Source organism: Ambystoma mexicanum, chromosome 6q (genome assembly GCF_040938575.1).
Source record: "Ambystoma mexicanum isolate Mex_15411 chromosome 6q, UKY_AmexF1_1, whole genome shotgun sequence".
NCBI classification, from domain to species: domain Eukaryota; kingdom Metazoa; phylum Chordata; class Amphibia; order Caudata; family Ambystomatidae; genus Ambystoma; species Ambystoma mexicanum.
In genome coordinates, this window is record NC_090937.1 from 1,075,988,620 (window position 1) to 1,076,016,319 (window position 27,700).

Genomic DNA, 27,700 nt, shown 5'->3' on the forward strand with positions numbered 1-27,700 from the left:
GGCTGAGAGAAGGGGCGCCAGACAAATACTCCAGGATTTGCGCGAGCATGGATTTTCATTCCGGCACAAATGCTGGTGATTCCCATGGAGTCCACTAGCTTTTTGCACCTTCTACATCTCTGCACAAGGAATATCCTGCTAGGATATTCCGTATGCAGAGATTTAAAACATAGACATTATGGAATAACAAACACCTTATTTATTTATTTTAATTTTTAATAGAGCGCCAACTCGCCCTTAGGCCTCAGAGCGCACATTAAATGTAACAAGACAAACAACGAGAAATTAGGAGAAAGTCAGGGTTCAGAAGTGGTGCAGGCAGTCAAAAGGAGAATCCTAGATTAGTCTGGGTTAAGGTTAAAAATATGCGTTTTAATAGTCTTCTCAAACATGGACAGATTAGCAGCTAGACGAATAGAAGTAGGAACAGGATTCCACATTAGTTCCGGGCGCAGCAACAAAAAAAAAGCACTTACCTGTGGTTGGATGGATTCCGGGCCTTACCTGACGGTAATCCCGATCACGCAACGGCCTGCAGCTTGCTCACATCTCTGACAGCATTTTCTTTCCGGAATGACCACCATGGGAAAGGGAGAAGGGACATCCCGCTCTGAGCCTCCGCACGGCTGGAGGCTTCCAATGTCCCCTGCCGGGGACCCAGGTATGTATTTATTTTTCTTTCTTCTTTTACCTCCCTCCCAACCCCACTTACCTTCTTTTCTGTCGTCCCCTCCCGATGGCCGCTGCAGCGTTTCGGGACAAAAAAAAAGCTTTTAGTGCACCGGTCACGCAGATCTTGCAAGCTGTGGTACTAATAGCTATATGCCCCTCGCGGCGGGGGCATTAGCGACTCTGGCAATGCCCCGGGGCCTTCGTTAAGGCCTGAGCGTTGCTTGGGCCTATAACTATGGGCCCCAGGGAATTACCTGAGTCGGTAATACGCACGCCACTCGGGGCATATTGCTTAATTATGCAGCAAACTATCCTTAACAGACTGATAAGTAGCTGTTGTTCACCAACCAGCTATGTGAACTTGCTGCCTTATGCATCTACACAAATTGTCATCAATATTCACAATGACGTCAGACAAAGAATGTTCCCTTTACCACAATTTGATATCCTGCATCTTGGCGAAACACCGGCAACACATTTTTTTTTTCTGTATCACTAATACACTTGAAATAAAAGAAGTGCACATTTCCACTTTCTCCACATGTACTACTACAGCAGAATGTACTGGCCATGCATGATGTTCAGAGATATTGAACATGCCACGTTACCCATTTACTATCGTGCAGTGTAGGCACTGAATTCTATCCACGAGAGTGTCCCCGATGCATAGAAAAGTGCTGTGCTGTCTTGGTAATGCAGGGGCTTCAACACTCACCTTGCAAAAGGGAGCAGACATGGGAGCTGAGCTCAAACCTCTGCGCGCGCGCTCTACTTTTTCTTTTTAATATGTAAAATGTTATGGGCTATGGCAGAAAAGGACCTAAGATTAAAACATACGGGTTCAATGAAATGTGCAATAGTTGTTTTCATTAGATCGGCTTAGTTGTACAAAATAAAACAAAGACACATTGGTTTGAACATCTGACTGCAGGTTCCAGTGCTCTTCTATGTACTTCTGAAATATACAGACTATACAACAAGATCTGATATGCTTAATAAGGAACATATTAAATGGCTATATATTAATATATATATAATATATATATATTATTTACAGTTGAAACTTTTACAATGGAACTTTTAGTATCAAAGTTATTACAAATCTCATCATTATTTACAGTTTTTTTAAATTAATGTTTATATATTAATATAACTGCATATAGAAATGTGTCATATGAAAGAGGCAGAGTGTGGGGGAGGGGAGAGGAGAGATGTGCAACAGCTATCCACGCCTGAGCCATTGCCAGGTACTCCGTATTGCTACACATGTGCAATGTTTTCTTCTTGCCATAGTTTCATGATGACAAATATTATTGAGGGGAAGTGTTTAACATGTGTTATTCAGGAAACGTGTGTGGCCGAGTTGCCAAAGAACACTTGCTATTTAAGGAGGGTGCTCATCTAAATCTTCAATATCACAAATAAGGGAACTATGAACAAGTTGCTATCACAGTCACTTTATTGCATCTGCCGAAATAAAGATAGCACTTGCCACGAAATGCACATGACTAAAAAGACACAGTTGGAGAAGTCTGTGTGATAAAACAACAAAGAAACAAGCATTGGTCTGGGAGGCTCGAAATGGGTACATGGTGCCAAGTGTTTTTACCGACTTCTTTTTTTAAGTGGTCACTTTGCTCGTGCACTTTTGTTCGACCGAAATTCAACCTGTTTTTTTTTTATTATGGGGTAGCCCTCATTCCTCCCTCTCTAACTCACACGCTCAACCCCCCGCACCCTTCCCCCAATCTTCCCTACTTCCCTACCCCTACAAAGGGAAACACGCAGACACCCCTGACAGAGCAAAGATCGCCACAACACAGGAACCTCACGGAACTCCTAATACACGCTCGGGCTAAGGCCAATGTTCATCTCATGCCCCTCACACAACAGGACCACGTGTGCTGTGCAGTAGTGGCAGCCGTTAACGCTCAACAATAACACCAGCACAAGCACCACCTAGCAAGAGAAAAACACCAATGCACGGCTGGCCTCACCCAGGGACCACCAAACTAGATTCACACCGGGGTTGGCCATTGCCCAGAACACTCCACACCCATCCAGATAGCACCGCCACTGCCAACAGGAGGGCAAAGCCACACAACCCGTCTGCCACAGGGATCTCAGCTGTACAGTGCTGCAATGCCCCGCCCCTAAAAATTGCAAGAAACACCCAGTCATCAGTAATAGCAACATATACATAACCATTAATATAAACGGGTTGAATTCTAGTTGTACAAAAGTGCATGAGCAAAGTGCCCACTTAAAAAAAAAAAAGCAGTGGGTAAAAGCACACATATATGAATTTCACATAATGATAGTGGACAACCAATCTCCCTTCAGTAAGACTCTTCCTACAAGCATTGGCCACGTAAGTGGGATCAAAAAGGGTAAATAACCCGGTTGATAGTGAGGGGGTCCTTCTACACCCTCAACTAGTTCCCTGGTCATGCCGTACCCTAAATCTGCCAATCAGGTTCCAAGCACCTACTGCACAGTGCGCATCAGGATGGAATAATTGCATTATTTATCGTGTCCTCTTTGCTGCCATTCAGCCTTCATTATATAGACCTGGCTATCATTATGTAGACCTGGCTAAATAGTTGAAATAACGTTAAAGGAGATCCTTGGTGATGAGGCTCGAACCCGTTTCTTATTACTGCCCACTTCCTTGGCCAAATGTTCCTACCTATAGTCCAGGAATGTTCTGGCTAGGAGGTGCACCTGAGTGCTTATGCGCTTGAGAAGAGTGCATGCACTTGTATTATGGACAGGTTCTGCATGCTCAGCCATTTTATGACAAAAAGTCCATCCATGGCAAAATGAAAGGCCACAACTTGCGCGGCTGTACCAGGTGCATGCCGGGAAGATTTTGTAAGTGAAACAGTAGCACTATGTGTCAATAAAATCACCATTCCTGGGGGGAAAGAAAGAGATATGTCCAAATGTCTTACTCAGGTCCATTGCATTAAATGTCCATAGCAGAGGCGTCCACGGTTGGCATCTGTGTGGATAACAAACATGACAAACCTCGTGTGGCTCTCTTTGCATGTCATTCCTACCTGAAATTCCCTTTTTCATGGGGTGATCTGCCAGATCCATAGGGGTGAGTGCCTGATGGAGCGATCAAATGGGGTCTGGAATGCTTTCATACTCAACGTGCATCATGGCATTCACTGTGGTGCCTTAGCCAGTCAGAAAGGTGGTGTTGTGTCTACTGGCATGTACTGTCAGTGTGGGGCTTAATCCATATTTCACCATTTCCACCATTCTATGGGGAGTCTGTCCGGTGATGGGGTATTGCATCGAATCCTTAAATCTTTCTTCTCTTTCGGTTTGCGTTCTCTGTATTGCTCTATTGTCTTATTTCTTCATGGGGGGCGGGGGGAGGTGAGTGTCCCGGACCAATCATCTGTGCTTTGTGCTAAGGGAGCCTTTCCCTTCTTGGATTGCATGCCATTTGAACATAGTTTTCTCAGCCACTCACACTGCAAGTGTGTCCCTGGGCTGGACTTTCTCCATCCTATGGCAAGGCCATGCCACAGTGACATCATTGTGATCTGGGAGTTCCATTCCATCTGGCGCACATGCCTACATGGGTAGAATTGGATCGGCCCATAACATAGCTTGCGAGTGGTCACCGTGGGCAGCTCGTGCCATGTGTCCCTAAAATACACAACCAGACGTCGTTCCAGCTTGTCGAAGGAGTTAGACTGGCATTCAGTGACGTCAGAAAAGATGCTGCACATGTCAAGCGGCACAGTGCATTTGCTAACAGTTATAGGGTACACAGGCTGGCTTGTGCGGTATGAATACATACGTTCAAAAATGTGTACTTAAGTTTTACGTAAGTGCATTGTAGGCAGGGGTGACTGGGATCCAAAAAGCAGCCCTGGGAATCATTTTCAAAGTGGCCCCATATTCCACATTTTGAGCAAGCCCAACCCTTTTCCTATGGGAACATTTGGCAATACCATACATGGGTAGAATTGGATCGGCCCATAACATAGCTTGCGAGTGGTCACCGTGGGCAGCTCGTGCCATGTGTCCCTAAAATACACAACCAGACGTCGTTCCAGCTTGTCGAAGGAGTTAGACTGGCATTCAGTGACGTCAGAAAAGATGCTGCACATGTCAAGCGGCACAGTGCATTTGCTAACAGTTATAGGGTACACAGGCTGGCTTGTGCGGTATGAATACATACGTTCAAAAATGTGTACTTAAGTTTTACGTAAGTGCATTGTAGGCAGGGGTGACTGGGATCCAAAAAGCAGCCCTGGGAATCATTTTCAAAGTGGCCCCATATTCCACATTTTGAGCAAGCCCAACCCTTTTCCTATGGGAACATTTGGCAATACCACACAAAGGAGGCCCAGGGTACAAAGGCCTACCGGGAAATCTCCAGAGTTCCCTATAGGCCAGACCGCCCCTGATTATAGGTCTTTGGGTTACTGCGCTTTGAAACACATTGTGTATAGGCGCTATATAAATAAACTATCATATCATATAGTTACGGAAGACACCCACCAGCCTCCTCATTCACTCAGCCCACAACTGACTCTCACATAGAGCTTTCATTCATGTCCATTCGTACAACTTTACCTGGGCCTTGCATGCATCACCCTCCAGCAGCATTCTAGCTTTCAGATCTGATGGCCAGCAGGACGGGCAGGCATTAAAGTGCTATGTGCCAGCGCAATACTGTGCCCGTAGGATTGCCAGCAGGAACGCTTGAATACAAGTCAATGCAATTATGTATTTCCTGCTTCCATTAGCATTGTCCTCTACAACTATGTAGTTGTTGCTTTATTCGTGTGGATCCCATGCTCTTTTTCAATTCTTCATTCTGATACATGTGGAGGAAATGATGTCAACACGTTTATTGAACTATTTCAAAATGTACACTATGTATATATGGCTATAAGGTATTCACTAAACACCACAAGATATTTCTTTATCACTGGGTACCATCGCCCTAAGCTCTGATAGTTGTCGGGTATGAGTTATCCACAATTTAGGTAGACACTATATACAATATATGATGCTTGTATCATCAATGTAGAAGAGAGACTTCAATAAGGATATGTTTTTTGTTGATTTTAGTGATAGCCCCATATTGGCAGCAACAAGCGTTCATGCGCGGGAAAGGTCGTTCCACGCGGTCCTTTCCTCAAAGCTGCTGACGTGGCAGGGAAGAAGATGGCGTCCCTTACCTCCTGCTGGTTTCGTGATGTTTGCAGGCGAGGACGCAGCAGTGTTTTGCCCCCACCGCTGCGTAATACAGTGAGTGTGTGGGGCCCCTAGGGTCCAACATGGTCACATACGCGGTGCATGGCCAGGGAACTCATTGGGAATGGGAAGGCGTGTCCTTTACCTCCTGCTGGTTTCGTGATGTTTGCAGGCGAGGACGCAGCAGTGTTTTGCCCCCACCGCTGCGTAATACAGTGAGTGCGTGGGGCCCCTAGGGTCCAACATGGTCACATACGCGGTGCATGGCCAGGGAACTCATTGGGAATGGGAAGGCGTTGCAATGGCACAATCGGGGGCTGATAGTCATCCATGCCTTTAGCCATAGGCCAGCTGCGTCATCGGAATGGGGTCCATTACTGACATGTCGCCAGTGCAATAAACTGGAGGCAGATGATTTTATTGGTTCAATAGTATCTTTTGATACAACTGCACAACAGAAGAAGAAAGCTTGCCGAACTCGCTACAAAAGGACAACTTTACAAGCCCAAGCTGGGCATTTCCCCGCATATGCCGACCAGCCCTGCTCCACCATGCCTCAGTGTGGTGGTACCACTAACCTGAAATAGGAACTGACGCGACCACACCCGATGCAAGTCCTGTGCGCTCAAGTACTGGGCCTTCTGCACATGTATTCTTTGTGTAAGCACACATACTCGCTGTTATTATTATGCAAACTGTTTGAGGTACATATTTCTTAATAACTGGTAATTCATATAGTTATCATTTTATTTATTGGACATAATAAAGCACTTTCACTAAAGTGCTGCTGAAACTGATAAGAACAGAACCTAGGATTAGGGACAACAATTTACGGCAACATCACGAGGTAACATTTACTGATGTATCACGTTTGCTTTACTCTTGATGCCCATTAAAACATGCCATGCCACAGTATCAAAATATATACAGACTAGCCCACCAACATAGGCCAGGGTTGCCATGCAATAACACCTGGCAAGTTTACGTTAGTCTTGATGGCCATTAAATCATGCCAGGCCACAGTAGAAATATAGCCAGACTGGACCGCCAATATAGGCCAGGTTTGCCATGCAATAACACTTATCATGTCTGTTTTACTCTTGATGCACATTAAAACATGTCATGCCACCACAGCAAGAACATATATCCAGACTGGCCCAGCATCATAGGCCAATACTGCCATGTAATAACAAAATGGACATCAACAGTAAAGCCAACATGAATTATGTTTGCTTTACTCTTGATGCTCATTAACACCTGCCATGCCACCAGAGTTTCTCTCATTCACACACACACATTCCTAGATCCATTCACTCATGCACACATACAAAAGACTCTCATTCACTCATGCACACATACAGATACAATCAAACACTAGCATGCACGCATAGATACAGATTAGAGATCTGATTTTCCTTACCTGAAGTCCTGGTCCAGATGCCATCTTCCACGAAGGCCCTCCGGCTCCTGAACAGCGTTAACAGGAACCAGGAAGCAGATACCTTCCTGGTTCCCAAGGTCATAGGCAAGAGCACCTCTGACACATGGCCCAGGGAGGCCTGAATGTACGGGGAGGCATGGGAGCCCCCGCTAGGCACATTTAGGCCTGCAGTTCTCCAGTCTACATCCCCAATGGGCTGTGCAAGGCTGAGGAACCAAAACACCCCCGGCCGTGCATGGGCCATTGGGCATGCGCACTGGGAAACTTAAACTGTCAAAGGGAAACTACATTTGTTTTAGACAGGTAAAGGCAGCTCAGAAGCGCTTGGAAGTGTTTTCCTTGGGCTGGCTTTAGCTCATCCATAATGGATGACGGGCGGGACCCACTACCCATTACGCAGGAGCTGCCCTTGCATGGCCATGTGTCCAACCATCTAATGGAAGGTGTTAAGCAATTCATGTGACTTCTGAGAGGCTTGGCAGAGGTTGAATCTTTGAAGTCTGGTTGTACCTACAGGTGACATTATGATGCAAGGGTTGCTGTCTCGCAGAGATTATCCCCGACAATGTTTGGCAATGACAGGAGCGGGTCATGCTAACTAGGCACAGCAGCATAGACTGCTTTCCCCGGCGTCCATTTCTCAGCTTGCACAAAAGTAGCGCATAGCTATCCATCCACCTTGTGGAGCATGAACCATTCAATGATGCATCATTAATGATGCCAAACCTCTGTAACTGCAGGTGCTGTTGTCACATAGAAGCAGATTTCGGGATGGGTTATGACTATACTGGTCGCAACTTGTGTGTACCAAGTGAGGTAAAGCTCAAAGGCGGAGCCAGGGGGGGCAAGAGAGGAGGGGTGGACCCCTGGCTCCACCTGGTGAGCAGTGTGCCCCCCAGCCTCCAGTTGGCACCCCTCCTGGCACAAAAAGCTTCCTCTGCTACTGGTACACAGCTAAGATGCATGTAATAAGTCTCCATTAGGAGTATTAAGGGTGAGATAGATTGCAGTGATCTGAATCTCAGATCACAGTGGGTGGGAGTCACAGATCATGTATTACGCTCTGCGCTGAACTTGCACTGATGTGCTGTGAACTCCGATGGCTTATCGCGGACATGCTCAGTCAGAGCGGCAATGAATCAGCCTATAGGAGAGAAGCAGGAAGTGTGAAGCAGAGCATAGAGAGAGAGAGAGAGAGAGAGAGAGAGACTAACAGAAGTTGACAGAAGGCAGCTTGTTCTCTAAGGTCTGCTGGAGGCACTGCCAAGCAGCACAGCGATATCATACACTGTGCAGTGGTGGGGGGAGAAGACACGAGGCGAGATGTATGGCCTCACACCATGGAACTTTCAATGAGATATCATAGCAGCGCCGCCCAACCTCTGGTACCGGCCCGGGGGCTCAGGGTCACAGTTAAAGACCTCTAGGATTTTTGCTGTGTTATTAGAGTCTGCGACTGGAGGACTTCCAGCTCTGGCCTCTTCGCTCACTGTGACATACAAAGTCTCGTCCTCTCCTTAAAAGCCTTGCCGACTTGGACAGAAAAAAAGCTTTGCTGGGGGAATTCAAATAATCACGTTTCTTTGACACCCTGATTAGGGTGACCAGACGTCCCGCATTTACCGGGACTGTCCTGGTTTTGCCGGGACAGTCCCAGTATTTGGTGCTCTGTCCCCCTTTCTCAAGATTATGTTCCCATTGGAAACTGCAGTGGTCCCGGTTTTTTGTAGTAGGTCTTCATAGCTGGCAGGTAGGAATGCACAATCTCCCACAGAAGAAATGCTGCATTTTACAACTTGAGCTAGTGTTAGTTTGTGATAAATTAATTATAATATGTGTTTCTTTGAACAGTAACACTTAAAGCCCCTTCTCCTGCAAACGCTACTGAAGTGTAGTGCCTTGAAGAGTTAGTCTTACTTTTCTGTTAGTTGACCTGGGCCTTTTTTTTGTTTACCTGGTCCCTCTAACCCTTGTGGGAATCGAATCTATGCCCTGCACACTGAGCTACCTCGCCAGTAGCGTGTTTAATGATGCTTGTGTCTCTTGTGCTAAGGCCCTGCCCCCAATGTCCCACAACTTCAAACAGAGCTAGAGAACATCTATGTATAGTATGCAGCATGAGTTTGTGGGGGGTGGTTGTTGGGTCGGACGGACTGGGCAATAGAAATGACTTGGGCACCAATTAAAAAGTGGCCCACAGTTGCAAATAGCTATTCATTCCTTTTGTGACACTATTTGAGTATTACTCCCGGGGAGTTTTTTTTTTAATGATAAAAACTACTAGTCGCATAGTGGAGTAACTCATCAAACTGACCCACATTGGCCCAAAAAGTGTCCCACTTTCACCAAAAATACTGGCGCACACCAGCATTTTGCGTTTATTTGGTTCGGCCCTGGGCCTATTGCCCTATAGGCCAGTCCGAGCCTGGGTGGCTGTAGGGAGGTAAATGGAAAGCTCTGTAATCACCCGGTTGTCACACCCACATGGCAGTGTTGATGCCTGTTCCTGTAATAGGCTACCAGACACATTACTTTGAACTCTGGCAGTCTTGAGAAAAGAAAGCTGAAACTATACTTTTTGCTTAACATATTTATATAGGGTTGTATATATTTATCATGCTGTGTCATTATGACTTGTGTACTTTTCAAGCAATCTGTTTATAATTGAGCATTCTTGAAATCCACACATTGAACACATTTCTTCAAACTAGACCTGAGAAAATATGGGGTCAACTTGAGGGCTATTTTCAAAATCCCAGCTTCGCCCCTTAAGTGTGTGATCCTGGGCAAGTCACTTCATCCTTCTGTGTCTTATCAGCATTAGTTCTAATGTGATCTACATAAGCACCTTTTTTTAAACCAAATATAAGATTACATAATAATTAAAAAAACAGAGAATGTGCGTGGTTGTTTTTAACTATGAACAAATCCGCAATATTAAGGTTTGTCCAGATGGCTCGAAAGAAATGTTTGTTTGGCGTGTAAATTATATCTATCTTTATATATATAGGCGCACACACACTGATACAGCCTTTTTTTACCCTGGGATGAGCTATGTCAGATTTTGTAATGCTTCCCGGCAGTGGTAGGCTCACACCCGAACAGAAAAGGTCTCAGGGTTTTTGATGTTCATGGTAGGCAGGTCTATCATAAGCTTAGAAAAAGTGAGCACCACATGCAGATGTCGAGAACTGGAAGTGAAGGAAATGATCTGTCAGTAAGCACTATTTTCCTATATCCAGAAGCGGGTAACTCATTTAGTCATATGCACGCCCCAAAAATAAGCGCCCCTGGAAGCGGGTGAAGGCAGCGGGTGAAGGCAGCGGGTGGCGGGTGAAGGCAGCGGGCCTCCGAGATCTTTTTAGCATTCTGCAGATCCCACCTCCATCTGTTACTAGGAGTTACTGAAAAGTTAACAAGTATGCAGTTTTTGTCAAATTGTTATTATTTCTGGTTCTTCATGCTGTATCTTTGTGCTGCTTTTCTTTTGAAATCAACAATGGGCCTTCACCTCCATTCAGGGTTGGACTGGCCCATGGGGAACTCTGGAGATTTCCTCGTAGGCCTCTGCAACCTGGGCCACTTTTGTATGATAACCTATTTTATTTCAAAATGTCCTCATAAGAAAAGGGTTGGACATGGTGAAAATACATAATGTGGCACCGCTTTGAAAATTATTTCCAGGGCCTCATTCCATTCAGAGTCCACCCCTGCCTCCATCTGCCTGTCTTTCTTACGAAGCTTAAGGCTGCATAAGTGAAAAGATGGCTTGTTTTGTTGCAAAGCCTTTAACTCACATTAACACCCTGTGTGGTGCTGCTGGCCAATCAGGTGGCTCGAAACGTGGGCTGTACTGTATGGTACAAGCCTGCCTTTCAAGCTGTCTGGGAAGCTAGCGCCGCCTTACATTCACTTCCCCGCTCCCCTCTCAACAATTGGCACACGTGTAGTTTTCTAATTGGCACCCGTGTAGTTTTCTACACGGGTGCTAATGGTGACTTTTTTTTGTAAAAAAGAAAAATAAACTTACCTTTCTTCCGGGGCCCAACGCCATGCAGTGCTGCTATCTATCGGCAAGCCTGTTTTCATGTTCATGACGTCACATTCATGAACATGAAAAATTGACTTCCAGATATTAGCACTGCCGGCTCCGGGCTGCAGAAGAAAGGTATGTTTATCTGTTTTCTTAATTTTTTTAAAAAAAAGTCACCATTATCGCCCGTGTGCTCCGCCCCTTAACTTGGGCAGCGGGCCGTTACTTACAGGGATGGTTGGCCAACCACCTTGGGGCATAACACCTCATTAATTCACAAAGAGGGTCATTTCATGAAAATCGTCAATTGCATACAGGGACCGCCAAGGGTTGCACTTACATATCATTGGGTATTCTCCACTTCGAGAGAAATAAAGCACTGTCTATAAATTACGCTTTGGGGGGCTCCACATAATGATGGATTCCAATGGAATCCGTCTGCTATTGTTCAGGTGCAATTATGAGGCGTATTCCTTTGGAATCCATCGGTTCTACACCTGCTGAATGAAAATCTCCATCAGACGTAAAACCGGGTGCTCCTCCGCGACGGGGGAAGAAAGCAAAGGGGAGATGCAAAGTCTGCTTTGCTGCCCTCCTACACCTTGCAAGGGGTGTAAAATGGGGCATGCCTTGCTTGTACACCTCCATTTAATGTCAAAAGTGACCCCCAATGTTTTCAGCACTGTGGTGATAGACGATGCTGTCTTCAGGAAATTGCCTTTCTGTCTCGAATTGGTATATAATTGTCTTAGTGATAACTCAAGTCCAAACCAATGCATGCAGTAATAACAAACAGCAGGAGGTATGAAGAAAGAAGCATGAGAGTTCTCTTTAAAAGGTGGCGGGTGCAGTACACACTGAGCATGCAGAGCCACAAGGCCATGCATATGGTGGATGGTGTGCTTTATAAGTTCCATAATCGCAACCATGACACTACTTCCGGTCCGTGGTTTCCCCCAAAAAGCCAGCATGAACAGTATTAGGGAGTTATTGTTACCTGTGTTTCCTTCTATATGAAATGTTATATTATTCTTCCAAGTACAGCTCTCTGCAAGCAGCCATTTTGTGTCGAGATGCCTTCTTTGTCTAAATGCCAGCATCAGAGTCTGAACACACCATGCCGGTGAGGGTATTCTGGCAAAGCAGAAGCATTTGTGTTTGTGTGTGCTGGGAGGAGGTGGCCAAATAGGGACTTATGGGACCTGCAATAATAAAGGGATTTCTGCACTCACCCCTTAAGGGTAGAGAAGCGGTAGGTCTGTGATCACAGCGCCCACCCACCACTACGCCTCATGTCAGCTGGAGCTATGGGCTAAAACATAACAAAAAACCTGTGGCAGGCGGCACAATAGGTGCTAGAAATCTAATTGCGACCCCCTGTGTGATCATGGAGGGGTTGGATTGGGAGTGGACCGCCACACCTGCAGGATCAGTGTTTAGGCACTATGGGCCTCATTACGACCCAGGCGGTAAGGGGTTTACGGCAGCGTTAACAGCGCCGACCCTTACCGCCTGAGTACGAGGTCCCTTAGCGCCATGGCGCTTTTAACACCTGCTTTTAGCAGGTGTTAAAATCCATGGCGCTAAGGGACCATGGAGTTAATTACGCCACCGTAATTTACGGTGGCGTAATTAACGCCTTCCCCACTCCCATTATGCCCTATGGGGCAAAAATGGGAATGGGGAAGGGTAAATGGGGATTGGGGACTTACCGCCCCGCCAAGGTCGGAATGGGGCGGTAAGTCCGCCAACCACCATGGCGTAAACGTAGTTTACGCCATGGTGGTAAAGTCATGGCCCAGGCGGTAACTTACCGCCTGGGTGGTAATGAGGCCCTATGTTGTTATAGGTCAGGACTGTATGGAATTGCTTCTAGGCTGAGGTCACTCTAGATGACTGGATGGCCTGGCACCCGCAGTCTGAGACTCCTGCAGCCTTCACATCATGGTCACCAGTTTGGCTGGAGAAGGTAGGGATTGCGGTGGAGGATTATTCATGGAGAAGCAGCTGAGTTCCCGTCTTCTGTCCCCATGATCTGTAGCCTGGCAACAGCCATGGACACAATATGGCAGTACATGGAGGTATCATTGCCTCTACGACTCCAAGTAGTCCAGGTGAATGGTGGACAACGCTGGAGCAGAGCTAAAATTGCACGCTGGGTAGGCCTGGAAGCAGCATCCATGGTCCATTGGGGATGCATGCTGTGGCCTTTTGTGCGTGGGACCAATGCACAATGAGGATCAAGTGTTAAAGTGTAGGATCTGCATGGTAGCCATCCAGAGAGGACGAGCACAGAGCCATCACTTGGGTTTCTGTGCAACGGTTCGGGTTATGTGCAGGATAGCGCCCTTTGGACCAGTCTGATAAGAACAGCTTTGTCTCCCAACCATGGCGGCCAACTAGAAAACCCAGGGACATGGGCTGCATGGCTATTTGTTTGGGCACGCAGTGAGGTGGTTGCTGTTCCTATTGCTTAAAGCAGGGTTGTCTAACTCCAGGCCTCGAAGGCCGGGATCCTGACAGGTTTTCAGGATAAACCTCATTAATATTCATGAGAAAAAATGTGCATACATTTAGAATCATTGTATGCAAATTAATCTCATGAATATTAATGAGAGGTATCCTGAAAATACGACATGGATCTGGCCCTCAAGGCTTGGAGTTGGACAACCCTGGCTTAAAGGGATCATAGTAGGGCCTCTTCCACTTTGAAGCAAATTGGTGAGACTGGAGGCCAGACCAGTGCCTGAACTACCTTCAAGCTGTATTGCTGGACTCAAGAAAACATGACTTTGTCAACTGTGATGATTGGAGGGCCTCGCCTTGACCTGCTAGGGCTAGGCCTGCAGGTCAAGCTCCTTTCACGGACTGCCTTTGCGACTCAGAGTTAAAGAGTCCTGCCCATATGTTCGAGAGGCGCTATGTCACCAATGGGAATGTGAAGACATAAGTGAACTTGGCATGAAGGTGGTTCCTGGACGGATTCCAGAGTGTCCTGCTGACTTGTGCCTCTGCCGAACAAATAGACCCAACCGAGCAAAAGAATTAGTGATTTGCCAACCAAGAATAGATTATAGAATTTCAGGAATAGTCTAAAAAGCTTTATTGTGATAGCAGAGGTTTCCCAACCCAAAACAAGGGGCACAGTAAGTTCCATCTGGCCTTAACTGGGCTTTTCGCCTTTAACTGAAGTGACCATCTCTTGAAGGGTGCAGGAGATCAAGCATAATGTGCAAACTGCAAGTAGGAACTGGACAAATTACAAAGAAAATGTAAAAAAATCAGGTGTAGAAAAAACAAAAATGTCCTGATGGTGGAGGTCAGACTGGGTGAGATTGAAACTGTGAGGAATGAATTCACACCCAATCAAGCGCAGCTGAGGAACCACAATTTAAGACTGTAATCCAGCAGAAACTGGTATCTGATAAGCAAGAACATTTAAAAAATGATCACAGTGAATCAATATTCAAATAAGAGAGGTCTCCACTGAAATCCCAAATAACCAGTTTGAAGGTTATATTCAGGCTTCAGGACATCTTGGGTACTACAGATGAGTCAAAATTGACTTTGGTCGACAGACAAGATTTTCTCAAATATCCAGAAGCATAGACTCCTCATGCCTGGTGGCCGGACCAGGCTTAATTCCTCGGAATGAAGAGGAGGAGATACTCAGCAAGGCACAAATCAACCAAGAGCCCTTCTTTTGCAGAGCCAAGCTGAACTCATCCCATTATCTTGTGCGAGGAACTCTGGCATGGTGAAGAGACATGAGGCCATTCACAAATGTACTGAGGTCTTTACTCCTTTTCTGCAAATGGGCAGGGCCGTCAAGTGGGGGTCGCCAGGGGTCGCAAGTGCGACCCCTGAGGTCTCCCTTGCTACCCTTGTGGTCTCCCTTGCTACCCCTAAAAATGTAAGCTCCTGGGCTGTGGCCAGGGCCATGTATCTCGTTGTTTCTGGAGTGGCTGGCTTTCTTGTTCAGGGCTCTCAAAGAAAAGAAAACCGGGTATTGCACAAGTGTAGCACTTTAAGCACTGACCCTAAATAAGAAAGAATAGCAATAACATGTAATTTCTCTTTCTGGAAGTCTATACAATAATTGCTAGACTCATTAAAGGTTTATTTCAGGCACACATAAGGGCTTGATTCACTGATGTAGTCTGTTCTTAAACGCCTCAACTCAGCCTTTCTTCCTTCTGAGGTCGATAAATGAGTACCAACACAGGTTGGGTGATATTGTATGTGCATTTGTTCTATATAAAGTGCCTAAGCGTAAGTGCTTTATAATAACACATCCTTATAATGTGGTCTTGGACGTCTGCAGGCATTCACAGTAATTTGGTAATATGGGCCTATACACACTGATACTAGCAATACATATGTTTATCCATTCTTGTATGAAATGTATATCACATTACAGTGGTATCATAACTATATTTTTAGTAGTGTACTTATGAACAATGCTATGTGATTCCCCTTCCTGTTTTGTCAAGGGGTGAAAGGTTGTGTTAAATCGCTTCCCGTGATGTCACTTTGGGGTTGAGTCAAATGACATCACTTCCTGTGATGTCATCAGAGGTCAAGGGTCGTGTGATGTCATTTTTTACTACCCCATGTACTTTGGTGAAATGACGTTCCTGCAAACGGGTCTTCTTATTTAAGCAAATTTTCTTCAACATTGCCTTAAAACAAGTCTTGCCGACAGAATAGATCTATAGGTGACCAGAGTTTAATCCTCTCCTGCATTGACTATCGCAGTAGCTTGTAACTTGGCCTTTCTAAGAGCCTGATGTAGCAGTGCAAGAGACTCAGAACAAGACTGCAAGGCCCATCCTTATATAACACCAGCGGTCAAGTTCCTGCATTGGTTTCCTGTTGAGCATCATATATCTTCTATTAATCGATGTGTTCTCCAGTAGATCACCAAGCACTGCCCCAGTAGGCGATTAAGTGCTACCAATGCTTTCTTCCTCAGGCTAATGCATGCTAATAAGAAGAAATATGGTGTCTGGGTGCTGAGCACTACAGGAGTCTCCCTGTGGAACAATCTCCCCGTATCCCGGAGATCCTTGGACAATCATCTGCACTTCAGGAAACATTTTAAGACTATCCTATTCAAGCAAGCTCCTATATCGAACCATTGGATACTGAAATGTGTGTACTTTTGAGATCACTGAACTCTTGCCTTCTTCCAGTCCCGCTTTACTGGGCATGGAGCACCCAGGCAATACATCACTACAGTCATGTTGATCTTACTAACGTGGCAAATTGGTCATTTTATGTAGGGGAAAACCGTGGCCTCCGGATAAATACAAGATGCAGCAAAGGTTCTTGGAACTGCACTGGCAGAAGATGCTGACCCGATGCTGCGCTCAGACGTTGAAAAACGAATACAATACAGCCGACGATGGAACTCACAATAGACAAAGGCTCTGAAGAGCCTGCCTGATACAATGAGTCTGATTCACAGAAGCATTTTAAAATGGCGCACTCCCATTGGAAAATGCTCTGTGAATCAGGCCCAATGTATATTCTCCAGTTTGCTCTCCCCATCATGCTTTGTTGCAGATTTCTCTGTTAGACGAGTCCACTGATTTTTCCTACAGGTTCTATGAATTGACACAAAAAGCAAATGGTACAGTTAGTGATGAAAAAGCAAATGGTACTGTTTGTGATGGAGGTCGGTGAAAGCATAGAGGATTAGTGTGTTTGGAAAACATATATGTTGGAAATGCCACCCTGTGAGTTGGAATCAGTGTGGTTTTGAGGGTATCCCTACAAAATATCCCCACCAAAAATATCGCCATACATATGGCCGTTTGTCACGCCACAGGCGATATTTTTGGGGATGATATTTTGTGGGAGCGGGGATTGTGGGAGTGTCCCCTGCACATTTTTAAATAATGGGGGGGTTGCAGGGGTGTCCCCCGCAGGGTCCTTGGGTCAATATCGCCGCAAAAATATGGCAATATTTTTGTATCGCGATATTTTTGCGTGGATATTAACACATGGAACCGGTTTTGAGGGTCTCTGGAAACCAACCCTAGATAGGCATCACTCGTGAAGGTTTTGGCATTCACTGTGAGGGTAAGGGAAGCTACACTGGTGGCTCATTTCGTATTCAACATTTTGAGAGTGGAGAAGGAGCAGAGGAGAAGAAAGGGTTACAATTCTGAACCATTTAATGAAATGTTTCAATGTTAAAGATTTTGGAATGTTTACTAGATCATACACATGCCTTGTCTTCCTGGATAGGTGTGCTTCTTCACACCGTGCAAAAGGCTCACCTCTCTATGATGTTCCTGTCTTTCCTAATTGGCTGCGCATGCTGGCCATCTCATGCCGACGATTACAGGAAGAACATTCCCCTGTGGGAGAACAGTGTGGCAAGCTTTGCTTTGTGATCAACGATGTCTAGTGCAGACACGAGATCAAAGAGGACCAGGAGGCAAGGGTCACCGTTGACGATTATCAGGGTTCACCGGGATGGCGGAGGTCTTGGTACGATCAGACGTCAGCTTGTTGGGCCAGCTTTAAGTTGTGATGGTTACTGTTACCTTAGAGTTGTGTTGCTTCTGCTTATTCCAGGACTTTGTCGCAAAAGTTGGGGATCGGTTTGTCTGACCGTTAGGGTGTACATAGGAATTTTTGGCAAGGGGAAGTACTTGTTTTGAGTTAGAGGGGGAGGAGGAAGCTCTTTAAGGGATAGAGGAGTTGGTGATGTTCAAGGATGGAGGAACTGCAGTTGGATTGTTTGATTTGATGAATGCAAAGCGAAGCAGGTCAGTGGTGTCAAACATTATCTTTGTGTGTAAAAAGGTCAGCTGCATTTGAGAACAGAAGTGGTACAGAACAGACATATTGGCAATAGTAATGTTAATCTCTTAATAATTTGGGATTGTGGGTCATCAACTGTTTACATCGTAGCAGTACCTGGTATCAAGTGCATATGCTCAACTATGTCCAAGCGAGTGTGTCACAAGCCCGGAGAGGTATAAGGAACACACATTCTGTGACTACATTGCATCACGGCATTGAGCAACTATATCTTATGTCTGGAAGACAACAGGGGATGCCACACTTACTAATCCCTTCCGTTACGTTCCTATAGGAAGATCCCTGGCTGGGATTCTATGGTCTGGGGAAGAAACTGTACTCGTCAACAGGTTTCTCAAAATACCTTTGTCAGTCCCTTTAAAGGGCTCAATCCCTAAGTGTTTGGGGATGTGTTTCTCTGTTCTGTGTTTTTCTGTTCGTACTATTGTAGCACCGTGGCCCCGCCTGCATCCCATGATTTATCGGCACTTTACTGTCTCTGTGGTAATTCATGGCCAAGCGCCGCTTGCTAGAAATGACGTGTAGAGGCTGAAACTCATTATGCAGCAGAAGAAGTTTATCCTAAATTCAGTGAACACTGACACGTGGAATTACGCTCTCTGCAGAATTCTACTCGCTCTATCTGCCCACAGAAAGCTCGATTTAGACCTGCAGCGGGTTCTCCTCACTTGAGTGAATTTTAATTGAACTGATCTATGGCCACTGAAGTTAACATCCAGTGATTGTGCTCTAGCCTGCTCAAATCCTATTGGCAGCGTGTGTGTAATTTCCTATGGCCGACGGTGATTCATTGAATCTCAGGCCATGTTGTTTCGCATGGCAACTCAAGACGTTTGAACCAGTCGCATTTGGTTAGGGGACTGTAGATTATTGAGAGGCTAGGGTGACACTTCCAAAGCCTGAAGTTTCTCATTTAATTGTCCACATGCCAGCTAGATATGTGTAGCTATCAGGGACTTGGCCACCCCTACCCACCTCTGTATTGGCTAAAATGCACACACACATTCTAAACTCCTCTGATGAATTTCCCATGCCTTGGACTACGGTCTCCCGAAGGCACTCACCTACAGCGCTTAGAGGCCATACCAATGGGAAAAGGCGCTATACAAATGACAAATTACATTACCTTACAATACTTGAACATTTTCTCCCAAACATGAGAAACCCCTAATCCATGCGAGTGATGGCAACTAATTTATGCCTAAAAATAGGAGTACATGTATGGAGAGTAAATTAAATGAACTATCTGCCAGAAGATATTCTTGTCAAACAAGCATGAAATTAAGAGTTCGGAGAGAAAAATCACTGTGCTGCAAGCATTAACTCATGTATATTAATAACATATTTATGAAATAAACTCAGCGAAGCTACTTTTTACAACACATTTTAGGTAGGATTCCAGAGGAAAACATTTATTTGCACCATTATTTTCCCGATAAAACGGCAACATAAAATAACAAACATGTTATGGCTGCATATGTATAAGGTACCGACATATAAACTAGAATTCCTATTTTAAAAATCTATATTTTGTTTTCATCCTCAATGGACATTTCTGGTGAACATTGTGCTTATAAACATAGGTAGTGGCAACTATTCTAATAGAGATGGGGAGGGAAGAGAAGGACAAACTTTGGGAAAGCCAATAGATCTGGCTTTGTAAATACAGAGGGTATGGTTTGTTTGTACCGTCTCAATGACGAAATAGGTGTGCACTTTGCATTTGCAAAGCTACCTACTGCACAATCCCTGTCAGATTCCAAGCATCCGGTTTTCTCTGCGGCCCTATGTGTGTTTGAATTTCTCTCAAGAGTGCCTTCATGCAGGCACTAGAAATGGGGCGTAGCAATGAAGCAGTTCTCACCTGATCACTGCTGTTTCCTTCTTGTAAATCATTTTATATGTTCCTGCCAGATGGATTTCAAAGGGTTGGGTTGGCAAAGTTAAGTGGGAGGAGAGAGGTTGGAGAATGTGCATGGTCACTCTATCTTTGAAATGTTTTAGAAGTAGGATATATATGTATGTAATATATTCAGTGAAAAAACGTTGTTAAAGGAACGTTATGGTTAAGTTGCGCTACTAAAAACCTATGAAATTCAGTGAAAAAACGTTGTCAAAGGGACGTTATGGTTCCAAGTAAAACTGAAAAACCCTTGAAATTCACCAGTTATGGTAAGCTAAGCAACCATAACTCGCGCCACCACCGTGCACTGCTAAGACTAACACCCAGGACATCAAAGATGACATCACAAATGTCATTGATGACATCACTGATGACATCAAATGTGTATGTACTTTTCATGAAATATGTGCACAAGGGATTCTTATTATAATGTTGCGAAACAAGTGTCAAGGATCATTGCAATAAATATCATACCCTAATTAGTGCATTGAATGATGTATTGATATAAATAGCATTCTATTATGGGGTTCTATCTAGTATACTAAGCTACTCATACAGAAACATAACATTGTGTGCAGCGTACAAGATGAAGGTATAATATTCGTAATGTTAATATGTTGAATAATGAAATGATAATTGCTTTCTTATTAGCTTTTTGTGTACTGTGAAATATGTAATAAGTAGCTAATAAAACACATGTATTACATTATTGCATTACTATAGACAAAACACAAAGACACAAGAACACATACCAATATGGGTATATACAGTGAAAGTGAAGTTAGCAAAAAAGCCCAAGTAGTAGCAGAAACAATTCATAACTTAACTGACTATTTTCATGCAAATAAATGATTGCTCTGTTTCAAAGCTGCTATTTACCCTATGTATATGTATCACTTGATGTGATTGGACCCTAAGGAAAGTAGTGTGAGTACAATGTATACCATGTACAGGGAAAGTACAGCCATAAAAAAAAAAAAACAGAACTATCAGAAAGTTCTCATGTCTATTGATTATCTTTATGCACAAAAAGGATTGCTGTCTTTCAAGCTTGTGTCTTCCCGTATGTATATGTTTCATATGATGTGACTGGACTCTAAGGGAATTACTGTAAGAACCTACTTGAAGGATATGTCTACAAATAAAATAAAATGTTTAGTTTCTGACTGATACTGAAGAAAACCATGTCAGCAAAAGAAAAAAGAGTGAGCCATACATGTGATGTCATCAGTGATGTCATCAATGACATTTGTGATGTCATGTTTGATGTCGTGGGTGTTAGTCTTAGCAGTGCACGGTGGTGGCGCGAGTTATGGTTGCTTAGCTTACCATAACTGGCGAATTTCAAGGGTTTTTCAGTTTTACTTGGAACCATAACGTCCCTTTGACAAAGTTTTTTCACTGAATTTCATAGGTTTTTAGTAGTGCAACTTAACCATAACGTCCCTTTAACAAAGTTTTTTCACTGAATTTCTTAGGTTTTTAGTAGCGCAACTTAACCATAACATCCCTTTAACAAAGTTTTTTCATTGAATTTCATAGGTTTTTATTAGTGCAATTTAACCATAACGTCCCTGTAACACATTTTCTTACTGAATTTTATAGGTTTTTATTAGTGCAACGTCACCATAACATCCTTTTCAATAGATGAAGACCACTAGCATCTTAGGTCCTCGGGTGGTAAAAAAAAAAAGATTGTCCTTCCTACACCGGGACGCCGCAGACGTCCCGGTGTAGGAAGGAAAATCTTTTACCAAGATGGCCACCATGGAAAGGGAAGGCGGGGTGTATAAAGAGAATGCAACAGGGCATGAGAAGGGGGTGGGGGAGACACATGGGCATGAGCGGGGGGTGAGAGGGAACAGGGCACAAACGGGGCATGAGCAGGGAGTGGGGGAGAAAAGGAAGGAAACACGGGCATGAGCGGGGGTGGGGGGAACACGAGAGAGACACGGGGCATGAGCAGTGGGTGGGGGGAACAGGGGAGACATGGGGCATGAGCGGAGGGTGGGGAGGAACACGAGGGAGACACAGGGTATGAGCGGGGGGTGGGGAGGAACACAAGGGAGACACGGGGCATGAGCGGGGGGAGGGGGGAACAGGGGAGACACGGGGCATGAGCGGGGGGTGGGGGAGAACAGGGCACACACGGGGCATGAGTGGGGGCTGGGGGGAACAGGGCACACACGGGGCATGAGCAGGGGGTGGGGGAATAGGGCACACACGGGGCATGAGCGGGGGTGGGGGTAAAATAGAGAGACAAGGGGCAGTGCGGGGGTTGGGGGGTAACACGTGGGAAACACGGGGCATGAGCAGGGCGTGGGGGGAACACGAGGGAGACACGGGGCCTGAGCGGGGGTTTGGGTACAATACGAGGCAGACACGGGGCATGAGCGGGGGGTGGGGGAAACAGGAGACACACGGGGCATGAGCGGGGGGTGAGGGGGTACACGATGGAGATACAGGGCATGAGCGGGGGGTGGGGGAACACGAGGGAGACACAGGGCATGAGCAGGGGTGGGGGCAACAGGAGACACACGGGGCATGAGTGAGCAGGGGTGAGGGGGTACACGAGGGAGACATGGGGCATGAGTGGGGGTGGGGGGAACAGGGCACATGGGGCATGAGCGGGGGTGGGGGGAACAGGGCGCACATGGGGCATGAGCGGGGGTGGGGGAACAGGGCGCACACATGGGGCATGAGCGGGGGGTGGGGGGAAAGGAGAGAGACACGGGGCATGAGCGGGTGGTGGGGGGAACAAGAGGGGAACACGAAGCATGAGCGGGGATGGGGGGAACACGAGGGAGCCATGGGGCATGAGCGGGGGTGGGGGGAACACGAGGGAGACACGGGGCATGAGCGGGGGGTGGGGGCAACAGGAGACACGGGGCATGAGCAGGGTGTGGGGGGAACACAAGGGAGACACGGGGCATGAGCAGGGGTGGGGGGTAACATGAGGGAGACACGGGGCATGAGCGGGGGTGGGGTAACATGAGGGAGACACGGGGCTTGAGCGGGGGGTGGGGGGGTAACACGGGCCATGAGCGGGGGGGTGCGGGGAACACGAGGGAAACACCGGGCATGAGCGGGGGGTGGGGATACAGGAGGGAAACATGGGGCATGATGAGGGGGGCTGGGGGTACAGGAGGGAAACACGGGACATGAGCGGGGGATGGGGGGTGGGGGTACAGGAGGGAGACACGGGACATGACCGGAGGGTGGGGGGGCAACAGGAGACACGGGGCATGAGCGGGGGTACACGAGGGAAACATGGGGCATGAGCGGGAGGTGAGGGGGAACAGGAGGGAGACACGGGGCACGAGCGGGGTGGGGGGAACAGGGGAGACATGGGGCATGAGCGGGGGGGTGGGGGGTAACACAAGGGAGACACAGGGCATGAGCAGGGGGTGGGGGGTAACAGGGGAGACAGGGCATGAGCGGGGGTGGGGGGTAACACGGGGCATGAGCGGGGGGTGGGGGTAACACAAGGGAGACACGGGACATGAGCGGGGGTGGGGGGGTAACACAAGGGAGACAAGGGGCATGAGCTGGGGTGAGGGTTACACAAGGGAGACACGGGGCATGAGCGGGGGGTGGGGGGAACAGGGCGCACACATGGGGCATGAGCGGGGGGTGGGGGGAAAGGAGAGAGACACGGGGCATGAGCGGGTGGTGGGGGGAACACGAGGGAAACACGAAGCATGAGCGGGGATGGGGGAACACGAGGGAGCCATGGGGCATGAGCGGGGGTGGGGGAACACGAGGGAGACACGGGGCATGAGCGGAGGATGGGGAGGAACACGAGGGAGACACAGGGTATGAGCGGGGGGTGGGGAGGAACACAAGGGAGACACGGGGCATGAGCGGGGGGAGGGGGGAACAGGGGAGACACGGGGCATGAGCGGGGGGTGGGGGAGAACAGGGCACACACGGGGCATGAGTGGGGGCTGGGGGGAACAGGGCACACACGGGGCATGAGCAGGGGGTGGGGGAATAGGGCACACACGGGGCATGAGCGGGGGTGGGGGTAAAATAGAGAGACAAGGGGCAGTGCGGGGGTTGGGGGGTAACACGTGGGAAACACGGGGCATGAGCAGGGCGTGGGGGGAACACGAGGGAGACACGGGGCCTGAGCGGGGGTTTGGGTACAATACGAGGCAGACACGGGGCATGAGCGGGGGGTGGGGGAAACAGGAGACACACGGGGCATGAGCGGGGGGTGAGGGGGTACACGATGGAGATACAGGGCATGAGCGGGGGGTGGGGGAACACGAGGGAGACACAGGGCATGAGCAGGGGTGGGGGCAACAGGAGACACACGGGGCATGAGTGAGCAGGGGTGAGGGGGTACACGAGGGAGACATGGGGCATGAGTGGGGGTGGGGGGAACAGGGCACATGGGGCATGAGCGGGGGTGGGGGGAACAGGGCGCACATGGGGCATGAGCGGGGGTGGGGGAACAGGGCGCACACATGGGGCATGAGCGGGGGGTGGGGGGAAAGGAGAGAGACACGGGGCATGAGCGGGTGGTGGGGGGAACAAGAGGGGAACACGAAGCATGAGCGGGGATGGGGGGAACACGAGGGAGCCATGGGGCATGAGCGGGGGTGGGGGGAACACGAGGGAGACACGGGGCATGAGCGGGGGGTGGGGGCAACAGGAGACACGGGGCATGAGCAGGGTGTGGGGGGAACACAAGGGAGACACGGGGCATGAGCAGGGGTGGGGGGTAACATGAGGGAGACACGGGGCATGAGCGGGGGTGGGGTAACATGAGGGAGACACGGGGCTTGAGCGGGGGGTGGGGGGGTAACACGGGCCATGAGCGGGGGGGTGCGGGGAACACGAGGGAAACACCGGGCATGAGCGGGGGGTGGGGATACAGGAGGGAAACATGGGGCATGATGAGGGGGGCTGGGGGTACAGGAGGGAAACACGGGACATGAGCGGGGGATGGGGGGTGGGGGTACAGGAGGGAGACACGGGACATGACCGGAGGGTGGGGGGGCAACAGGAGACACGGGGCATGAGCGGGGGTACACGAGGGAAACATGGGGCATGAGCGGGAGGTGAGGGGGAACAGGAGGGAGACACGGGGCACGAGCGGGGTGGGGGGAACAGGGGAGACATGGGGCATGAGCGGGGGGGTGGGGGGTAACACAAGGGAGACACAGGGCATGAGCAGGGGGTGGGGGGTAACAGGGGAGACAGGGCATGAGCGGGGGTGGGGGGTAACACGGGGCATGAGCGGGGGGTGGGGGTAACACAAGGGAGACACGGGACATGAGCGGGGGTGGGGGGGTAACACAAGGGAGACAAGGGGCATGAGCTGGGGTGAGGGTTACACAAGGGAGACACGGGGCATGAGCGGGGGGTGGGGGGAACAGGGCGCACACATGGGGCATGAGCAGGGGGTGGGGGGAAAGGAGAGAGACACGGGGCATGAGCGGGTGGTGCGGGGAACACGAGGGAAACACGAAGCATGAGCGGGGATGGGGGAACACGAGGGAGCCATGGGGCATGAGCGGGGGTGGGGGGAACACGAGGGAGACACGGGGCATGAGCGGGGGGTGGGGGCCACAGGAGACACGGGGCATGAGCAGGGTGTGGGGGGAACACAAGGGAGACACGGGGCATGAGCAGGGGTGGGGGGTAACATGAGGGAGACACGGGGCATGAGTGGGGGTGGGGTAACATGAGGGAGACACGGGGCTTGAGCGGGGGGTGGGGGGGTAACACGGGCCATGAGCGGGGGGGTGCGGGGAACACGAGGGAGACACGGGGCATGAGCGGGGGGTGGGGGCAACAGGAGACACGGGACATGAGCGGGGGTGGGGGGGTAACACAAGGGAGACACAGGGCATGAGCTGGGGGTGGGGGGTAACACAAGGGAGACACGGGGCATGAGCGGGGGGTGGGGGGAACAGGGCCCACAGGGCATGAGCGGGGGGTGGGGGTGAACAGGGGAGACACACAGGGCATGAGTGGGGGGTGGGGGGAAAGGGGAGAGACACACGGGACATGAGCAGGCGGGTGGGGGGAAGGGGAGAGAGACACAGGTGGGGGGAAGGGGAGAGAGACACAGGGCATGAGCAGGGGGGTGGGGGAACAGTAGGGAGACACGGGGCATGAGCGGGGGGTGGGAGGGAAGGGGAGAGACACACGGGGCATGAGCGGGGTGTGGAGGGGAAGGGGAGAGACACACGGGGCATGAGCAGGGGGTGGGGGAGAAGGGGAGAGACACACGGGGCAGGGGGTGGGGGGAAGGGGAGAGACACACGGGGCATGAGCGGGGGGTGGGGGGAACAGGGCACACACGTGGCATGAGCAGGGGGTGGGGGGAACAGGGCACACACGGGGCATGAGCAGGGGGTGGGGGAATAGGGCACACACGGGGCATGAGCGGGGGTGGGGGGACGGGGCATGAGCACGGGGTGGGGGGAAGGAGAGAGACAAGGGGCATGAGCGGGGGGTGGGGGGAACACGAGGGAGACATGGGCATGAGCGGGGGGTGGGGGGTAACATGAGGGAAACACGGGGCATGAGCGGGGGGTGGGGGGAACACGATGGAGACACGGGGCATGAGCGGGGGGTGGAGGCAACAGGAGACACACGGGGCATGAGCGGGGGGTGAGGGGGTACCCGATGGAGACACAGGGCATGAGCGGGAAGTGGGGGGAACATGAGGGAGACACGGGGCACGAGCGGGGGTGGAGGCAACAGGAGACACAAGGGGCATGAGCGGGGGTGAGGAAGTAAATGAGGGAGACACAGGGCATGAGCGGGGGTGGGGGAACAGGGCACATGGGGCATGAGCGGGGGTGGGGGGATCAGGGCGCACATGGGGCATGAGCGCAGTTGGGGGAACAGGGTGCACACATGGGGCATGAGCGGGGGGTGGGGGAACACGAGGGGGACACGGGGCATGAGCGGGAGGGGGGTGGGGTAACACGAGGCAGGAGCGGGGGTGGGGGAACACGAGGGAGACACGGGGCATGAGCGGGGGTGGGGGGAACATGAGGGAGACACGGGGCATGAGCGGGGGTGGGGGGAACACGAGGGAGACACGGGGCATGAGCAGGGGGTGGCGGGAACACGAGGGAGACAAGGGGCATGAGCGGGGGTGGGGGGTAACACGAGGGAGACACGGAGCATGAGCGGGGGTGGGGGGTAACATGAGGGAGACACAGGGCATGAGCGGGGGTGGGGGGATAACACTGGGCATGAGCGGGGGGTGCGGGGAGCACGAGGGAAACACTGGGCATGAGCGGGGGGGTGGGGGTACAGGAGGGAAACACGGGGCATGAGCAGGGGGGTAGGGGTTCAAGAGGGAGACATGGGACATGACCCGAGGGTGGGGGAGCAACAGGAGACACGGGGCATGAGCGGGGGGTTACACGAGGGAAACATGGGGCATGAGCGGGGGGTGGGGGGGACAGGGGAGACAGGGCATGAGCGGGGGTGGGGGGTAACACAAGGGAGACACGGGGCATGAGCAGGGGTGGGGGGGTAACACAAGGGAGACCACGGGGCATGATCTGGGGGTGGGGGTAACACAAGGGAGACATGGGGCATGAGCTGGGGG

At 49.4% G+C, this 27,700-nt stretch overlaps 1 protein-coding gene across 4 annotated transcripts in view; it reads right to left on the reverse strand.

Annotated features, from left to right (window-relative positions):
* The window catches only part of CRACD (capping protein inhibiting regulator of actin dynamics), a 983,102-nt gene that overhangs the window by 625,741 nt on the left and 329,661 nt on the right, over positions 1-27,700 (reverse strand). Inside the window, exon 1 of one of the 4 annotated variants that reach the window (XM_069631615.1) lies at positions 713-732. The exons of the other annotated variants lie outside the window; for them this stretch is intronic. The gene's annotated coding sequence lies outside the window, so the exon portion shown is untranslated. Of the gene's footprint in view, positions 1-712; positions 733-27,700 lie in introns of those variants that run through there. 4 annotated transcript variants of the gene reach the window in all.